Below are 8,989 nucleotides of genomic sequence, written 5' to 3'. Positions count from 1 at the left end.
GGAAGTTTATTTGGAAGAAAAGTATATACCTTTTGTGACAAAAGCTTCTTCTTTTCCAGGATGTAAAAACAATTTCATGAAGACTAACTCAAAAAAAAACAATATTTTCTGGTTAATTGCATTTTCCCTCATATCTTTTTATACCCTCCACCATAGGATTAACTTTGTCATTCCGTTTGTAACACATCGAAATATTGCTCTAAGACCCCATAAAGTATATATATTCTGGGTCGTGGTGAAATTCTGAGTCGATCTAAGCATGTCCGTCCGTCACGCTAACTTCCGAACGAAGCAAGCTATCGACTTGAAACTTGGCACAAGTAGTTGTTATTGACGTAGATCGGATGGTATTGCAAATGGGCCATATCGGTCCACTTTTACGTATAGCCCACATATAAAAGGGACCCTCAGATTTGGCTTGCGGAGCATCTAAGAGAAACATATTTCATCCGATCCGGCTGAAATTTGGTACATGGTGTTAGTATATGGTCTCTAACAACCATGCAAAAATTGGTCCACATCGGTCCATAATTATATATAGCCCCCATATAAACCTATTAGGCTTGCGGAGCCTAAAAGGGAAGCAAATTTCATCCGATCCGGCTGAAATTCCGGATCCTCTTGGAAGACCAAAATTCATCTGATTCAGATGAAATTTGGTGCGTGATGTTAGTATATGGTATCCTACAACCATGCAGGACCATATACTAACACCATGTGCCAAATTTCAGCCGGATCGGATGAAATTTTCTTCTCTTAGAGGCTCCGCAAGCCAAATCCGGGGATCGGTTTATATGGGGGCTATATATAATTATGGACCGATGTGGACCAACTTTTGCATGGTTGTTAAAGACTATATACTAACACCATGTACCAAATTTCAGACGGATCGGATGAAATTTGTTCTCTTAGAGGGTCCGCAAGCCAAATTTGGGGGTCCGTTTATATGGGGGCTAACGTAAAAGTGGACCGATATGGCCCATTTGCAATACCATCCGGCCTACGGCCTACTTGTGCCTAGTTTCAAGTCGATAGCTTGTTTCGTTCGGAAGGTAGCGTGATTTCAACAGACGGACGGACGGACGGACATGATCATTTCACCACGACCCAGAATATATATACTTTATGGGGTCTTAGAGCAATATTTCGATGTGTTACAATCGGAATGACAAAGTTAGTATACCCCCATCCTATGGTGGAAGGCATTGGCGTAGCTAGGGGGTGGAATAGTTCTTGCCCCCCAGAATAATCAAAGCTACAGTTGTTTTATATTTTAATTCAAGCTTTGCGATGTGTTTAATCCAATCAAGATTGTGGCAGAGAGAGTATGTTAAGCATATTTTTTAGTATTGATATTTACATTACAACTAAAAACACGAAATAAAAACACTAAAAGGAAACTTGAGACGCACATTTTCAAAAATAGTCAATTTATAACTACGTTGATTAAAATCATAAATCGTCACATGCCCAATTTACCATCTAAAATCGTCAAAATCACGAAAAATCCACAGAGTTGGCACCGCTGCTCTCGACATTTGCTTCGTTGTATTCTGTTCTCAGAGAATTTTTAAAAACTAATCGAAGATAGACGTTTTATAATATTCAATTTATTTTTTGGCTTTTATTTAATTTTTTATTCTTAGTATTTTTTATACACGATGAATATGTCAAGTTTATGTTTTGCTTTATGATTTCTAGTCCTGTTTTAAAACCACCCATTTTAAATAAAATTTAAAAATCATATGTTTGTTGTCTTGAATTAAAAATAAATTACAAACAATATTTTTCAAACACATACTTAAAGCAATGCTTTTATTTTTTGTTATATCAAATAATGGTAAGTTGCTATTTGATTATTTATAGCGGTGTCGTGGAACCGGCTCCCACACACAATAAAATATTTTTTGTCTTCAACCATGAAATTAATTGATCTAATTAATTATGCCCTTCACCACTACTGTGGTACAGGGTATAATAAGTTTGTGCATTTGTATATAACGCCAAGAAATAGTGGTCACAGACCCATCTTTAGTATACCGATCGGGTAAGAATTAAAATCTGAGTCGATTTAGCGATGTCCGTCTGTCTGTCCGTCCGTCTGTCTGTATATGTAATTTTGTGCACAAAGTACAGCTCGCAATTTAAGTCCAATCGTCCTCAAATTTGGCGGTTCAGATTTAGATATAGCTACCATATATATCTTTCGTCCGATTTAGACTCATATGACCACAGAGCCCAAAGTTTACTACCGATCTTCATGAAATTTTGCACAGAGGGTAGAATTGGCATTCTACCAATGCTTGGTACACTGAAAAAAAGCATACTCGGTTTCAAAGATTTTGTCTTTACTTTAAAAAATTTGGTATTGATTCCGAGCCAAAGAAGCGGAGAATACAAGTAAGGATACTTTTAAGACACAATTCTCTTTTAAATTTAGGTTTTGTGTACTTGCTTCTAGGAAGCAAATTTTAATTTTTCGCTTTCTCAGCTTTTTTTCTTCATATGCTATCAAAGTCCTTTAAAAAGGACTTAACGGCAAATTTATTTTCCAAATTAGGACTCGACTTCCAGTAGAAATTATGCTATGTTTGAAGTAAAAAACTTCTTTAAAATAAAGTTTTGAAAAACATGTCCTATATTTGAGCGATTTTTTGCTTTGTAGTCAAGATGCAAAAAGACAACAAATTTAAAGACAATTTCATTAAATTTAAAGAATTTATCTGAATTATTAAAGTCAAGTTGACCTTAGCCTATAAATTTTTTCTTTCATGTTAAGATACCCATTTTTAAGTCAAATCACTTAATTATAAGGACAATACGACTTCATTGAAAAGTTTATCGACTTTTGGACAAGGAAAATAACTTTATTTTAGAAAAATGCGTCTTCTATGCCAAGCAAAATTTGTATTCGTATTTTAAAGACATGAAATCTTTGACCTCACGACAATATTTTTTTCAGTGTACACTTGATTGAAATCGATTCAAATTTAGATATAGATCCCATATATATCTTTCGTCCGATTTGAACTTATATGGCCACAAAAGCCAGAGATTTGCCGTGATTTGCTTCAAATTTTGCACAAGGAGTACGTTTAGTAGTTTTGTTAAAATCGGTTCAGATTTAGATATAGCTCCCATATATATCTTTCGTCCGATTTGAACTTATATGGCCTCAAAATCCAGGGTTTTGCCGTGATTTGCTTCAAATTTCGCACAAGGAGTACGTTTAGTAGTATAGGTAATTGTGCCAAATTTGGTTGAAATCGATTCAGATTTAGATATGGCTCCCATATATATCTCCCGTCCGATTTGCACTCATGTGACCAGGGGGACCAAAGTTATACTCCCATTTACGTGAAATTTCGCATAGATAGCAGAATTATTATTCTAACTATACATGTCAAATTTAGTCAAAATCGGTTCAGATTGTATATAGCTCCCATATATACGTACACCAATTGACTGGATAGTTTCCACAGAGAATACAAATATGGCCAAAATTCTCACAGTTTACACAAAATTCTGTGATGATTTCCCCATATCTTAGCCATATCCTACACACTGCAATGCCAAAATTTCCACAGAACGGATGAGTTTTAAATAAGGCTCCAAGTCGCCCTACACATATCTTGGCGAGATCTAACCAATATCCTTGTAAAATCGCCACTGCTGAGTAGCAAAAATTGTAAATATTACTCTAATTGTCCTATATCTCGAATACATATGTATCGCCTGAAAAATCATAAATCTCTTTTGTACAATTGCATTAAAATTTCTCTCGCTTCATATTTCCCATATTTTTTACTAACATTGTGTATCATCCCAGGGCGTTAGCCGATTTAAATTTTAATTCTAGAGTTTTTGTAGAAGTACAAAAAATTGTTTTCATTAAAAGTATTTGTATCTGGAAATGCAAACCTTTATATAGCTCCCAGCAAATTTTAAGTAGTTGAGATGGTAACACAAATGTTTGTCTACATAGTGGTGAAGGGTATAATATAGTCGGCTCCGCCCGACTTTAGACTTTACTTACTTGTTTTAAATTGAAATGTATTCAATGAAAAAAAAAATGATAGTATCAATCATCAAAGCCAATTAAAAAATTAATTAATACAACTAATTTTTGCGATTGAGTTTTTTTGTTTTTGATTGATTTTGCTGCATATTGCCTTTAACACCGCAATAAAATTGAGGATGTATAGTTTTATCAATAGGGGTAATTTATCGCTTCGGAAATTTCTACAAAATTTTGAATGATGTCTGGGGGGGCATAGCCCCCCCCCTCCCCCCAGAGAAAATTTCTAGCTCCGCCAATGGTGGAAGGTATAACAATGTTAAAGTGACCGGCCCCTTCTCTACGTTTTGACAAACTAGAGTCCTGTATCGGTCATGTGGTTGATCTATTTCTCATAGGGCACTAAGAGAAACTTTCAATTAGAAATTTCACCAGAATTTGGTTAAAACTGGGATTGAACTCATGACCCTTTGCTTACAATCACTACACCCTAAAAACAACACTTCTGTAACATATACCCCAAACACACTTTGCTGCAGGCATATATATTTTCAGGATTAGTGCAAACATATTATGTTTAACCTTAGGGCATACACTGGTAGTAAAAAAATTTAATGAAATTTTCTATGTATGGATATATTTTTAAGGCGCCAATTGGTTACTTCCATTATTTTACTTGCAGTTTTATGAACATTATATGCTTGCACTTAAAAATATTGTGTTAAAAAATTTGAGTTCCAAAAACAGTCGTTTTCGTCCGTGTACATTCTAACTACTAATATTTCGATTAAAAACGTCTTAAAAGCGCTTTCTCTAAGACTTGTCCAAAGGAAGTGGAAAAATTGCACAAGAATCCCTCAATGCACAATCCCAAATAGCACATTTTCTAATACTTGTAGGATATGTGAAAAACGGATAGAGGATCTCTGGAAGGGATTAGAAAGCATTGTTTAATTTTTATACCCTCCACCATAGGATGGGGGTATATTAACTTTGTCATTCCGTTTGTAACACATCGAAATATTGCTCTAAGACCCCATAAAGTATATATATTCTGGGTCGTGGTGAAATTCTGAGTCGATCTAAGCATGTCCGTCCGTCCGTCCGTCCGTCCGTCCGTCCGTCCGTCTGTTGAAATCACGCTAACTTCCGAACGAAACAAGCTATCGACTTGAAACTTGGCACAAGTAGTTGTTATTGATGTAGGTCAGATGGTATTGCAAATGGGCCATATCGGTCCACTTTTACGTATAGCCCCCATATAAACGGACCCCCAAATTTGGCTTGCGGGGACTCTAAGAGAAGCAAATTTCATCCGATCCAGCTGAAATTTAGTACATTGTGTCAGCATATGATCTCTAACAACCATGCAAAAATTGGTCCACATCGGTCCATAATTATATATAGCCCCCATATAAAGCGATCCCCCGATTTGGCTTGCGGAGCCTCTAAGAGAAGCAAATTTCATCCGATCCGGCTGAAATTTGGTACATGGTGTAAGTATATGGCCTCTAACAACTATGCAAAAATTGGTCCACATCGGTCCATAATTATATGTAGCCCCCATATAAACCGATCTCCCGTTTTGGCTTTCGGAGCCTCTAAGAGAAGCAAATTTCATCCGATCCGGCTGAAATTTGGTACATGGTGTGAGTATATAGTTTCTAACAACCGTGCAAAAATTGGTCCACATCGGTCCATAATTATATATAGCCCCATATAAACCGATCCCCCGATTTGGCTTGTGGAGACCCTAAGAGAAGCAAATTTCATCCGGTCCGGCTGAAATTTGGTACATGGTGTTAGTATATGGTCTCTAACAACCATGCAAAAATTGGTCCACATCCGTCCATAATTATATATAGCGCCCATATAAACCGATCCCCAGATTTGACCTCCGGAGCCTCTTGGAAGAGCAAAATTCATCCGATTCGGTTGAAATTTGGTACGTGATGTTAGTATATGGTATCCAACAACCATGCAGAAATTGGTTCATATCAGTCCATAATTATATATAGCCCCCATACAAACCGATCCCTAGGTTTGGCCTCCGGTGCCTTTTGGAGAAGCAAAATTCATCCGATCTGGTTAAAATTTTGTACGTGGTGGTAGTATATGATATTTAACAACCATGCCGAAAGTGGTCCATATCAGTCCATAATCATATATAGCACCCATATAAACCGATCCCGAGATTTGGTTTTGGAGCCTCTTGGAGGAGCAAATTTCATCCGCGTCAGTTGAAATTTGGTACATTGTGCTAGTATATGGCCGTTAACAACCATGCCTAACTAGGTCCATGTCGGTCTATAGTTATATATAGCCCTCAGATAAATCGTTCCCCAATCACACAAAAATTGGTCCATATCAAGTGCATAATTCTATATATGCCCCATATAAGCGACCCCCGTATTTCAATTCTGGCTCTCTACGTACCGTGCAAAAATCCCATAACGATTCGTAATTATTTGTAGACTTAACTATACATAACTTTTTTGTCAAATATATACCACGTATGGACTAACTCACAATTTAGAATACGATGTTAAGAAGTTTTAAGATATCACAACCCAAGTAATTCGATTGTGAATGGCAGTCTTTCGTAGAAGTTTCTACGCAATCCATGGTGGAGGGTACATAAGATTCGGCCTGGCCGAACTTACGGCCGTATATAAAGGGTGATTCTTTTGAGGTTAGGATTTTCATGCATTAGTATTTGACAGATCACGTGGGATTTCAGACATGGTGTCAAAGAGAAAGATGCTCAGTATGCTTTGACATTTCATCATGAATAGACTTACTAACGAGCCACAACGTCGAATTTTCAGTGAATGGGCCCTAGAAAAGTTGGCAGAAAATCCGCTTTTTTATCGACAAATTTTGTTCAGCGATGAGGCTCATTTCTGGTTGAATGGCTACGTAAATAAGCAAAATTGCCGCATTTGGAGTGAAGAGCAACCAGAAGCCGTTCAAGAACTGCCCATGCATCCCGAAAAATGCACTGTTTGGTGTGGTTTGTACGCTGGTGGAATCATTGGACCGTATTTTTTCAAAGATGCTGTTGGACGCAACGTTACGGTGAATGGCGATCGCTATCGTTCGATGCTAACAAACTTTTTGTTGCCAAAAATGGAAGAACTGAACTTGGTTGACATGTGGTTTCAACAAGATGGCGCTACATGCCACACAGCTCGCGATTCTATGGCCATTTTGAGGGAAAACTTCGGAGAACAATTCATCTCAAGAAATGGACCGGTAAGTTGGCCACCAAGATCATGCGATTTGACGCCTTTAGACTATTTTTTGTGGGGCTACGTCAAGTCTAAAGTCTACAGAAATAAGCCAGCAACTATTCCAGCTTTGGAAGACAACATTTCCGAAGAAATTCGGGCTATTCCGGCCGAAATGCTCGAAAAAGTTGCCCAAAATTGGACTTTCCGAATGGACCACCTAAGACGCAGCCGCGGTCAACATTTAAATGAAATTATCTTCAAAAAGTAAATGTCATGGACCAATCTAACGTTTCAAATAAAGAACCGATGAGATTTTGCAAATTTTATGCGTTTTTTTTTTAAAAAAAGTTATCAAGCTCTTAACAAATCACCCTTTACTTGTTTCCATATAGAATGATCAAATTATTATGAAAAAAAATTGTCATATCGGGTTCAGGTTTCCGGAAAATGGGTGCCGCAGTTAACAAAGAATACCCTTGTTTTTTTTCTGTGCAGCGATAACGGTACACTGGTGCATTGAACATGCCAATGATTCTGTCCTCATATGACGACGCTATGAGAATATGGGATAAATAAGTCCAGTTACCAAGCACGATATACGTATGCCTTATTATGGCACATCACACAAAGAAAATCCAATTTATTCGCATGCTGTTATGCTATTTTGATGGAAACCCGTAAAAAGTTGGGATATTTTCACGGCTAGAAAATCGAGAACGAGCATAAAACAAATCCAGCTGACATTTCAGTTTTGGCCTGGGATATGGAGATATGCCTTTGCCAGATGTACATTTTTCACCTACAGAACAAACAAACAACACTTACATCAGGGGGTAGGAAATACACTATTAAAGTCCGTGCGGCTGTGCTAATCCATATAAGAACCAAGGCGCATGATCCTAGCGATAAAGCAGCAATATAGTATGCCAGCCTCTGGCAAAATGAAAAACAAAAAATAAATAAATAAATTAGAACAAAAGTGATAAGGGGCGCAGTAGTTCAACAGAAAAAGGGGAGGTTGTGTCACGAGTTCTGGAACGTGTCAAACGAGTCTTGTTTTTAAACACACACACACACACACTGTCACATTCGTTTTCCTTATCAATGAGCATGCGTAGCTTAACACTTCCCTTTCAAAGTTGTCGACTAATATAACGAGAATGATTTACATAATTTTTCCCTCTGAATACCAATTAATGGGAAACTCCAGGATATGTTAAATTATTCCTATAAGAATTTTATATCAAAAGTACACATTTCCTTTTTAGGAATTGTTAAAATGGCTTTGACCAGAATTTGGGTTTCCTTTGTAGAGACCACCTGAAAAAGGGGTGTTGCAACATGGTTACGTAAAAGACATTTTACGCACGTGTGATCACCAAAGTTCCGATACAAACCAAATTACAAACAGCACACTTCATTCAACATGGTTGGTAAAAAAAATTATCCATATTTGCATATTCTCTTCTATATGTCTCCCCACATATCTTTACACATCTGGACTTACCGAATGGAATTTTAATTATAAATGTAAATTCTTTTAGGGAATTTAAATTAAACAAGCACTGAAAAAAAAACATATTGAACTAATATTAAGGGCAAATTTCATTTAAATAATTTTCATAATCTTTGCTTTACTTTTTGATAAAATTTAGAACATGGATCTATGAAATTTCCGTCCTTCCTTAAAAGTCTTTGAAGTAAGGAAAAATTTACTTAAATTAATTTAATCGACGTA

The sequence above is a fragment of the Haematobia irritans genome, chromosome 4 (assembly GCF_050003625.1).
Source record: "Haematobia irritans isolate KBUSLIRL chromosome 4, ASM5000362v1, whole genome shotgun sequence".
NCBI lineage: Eukaryota > Metazoa > Arthropoda > Insecta > Diptera > Muscidae > Haematobia > Haematobia irritans.
The sequence above is the reverse complement of the archived record's forward strand: the minus strand, read 5'-3'. Positions refer to the sequence as shown.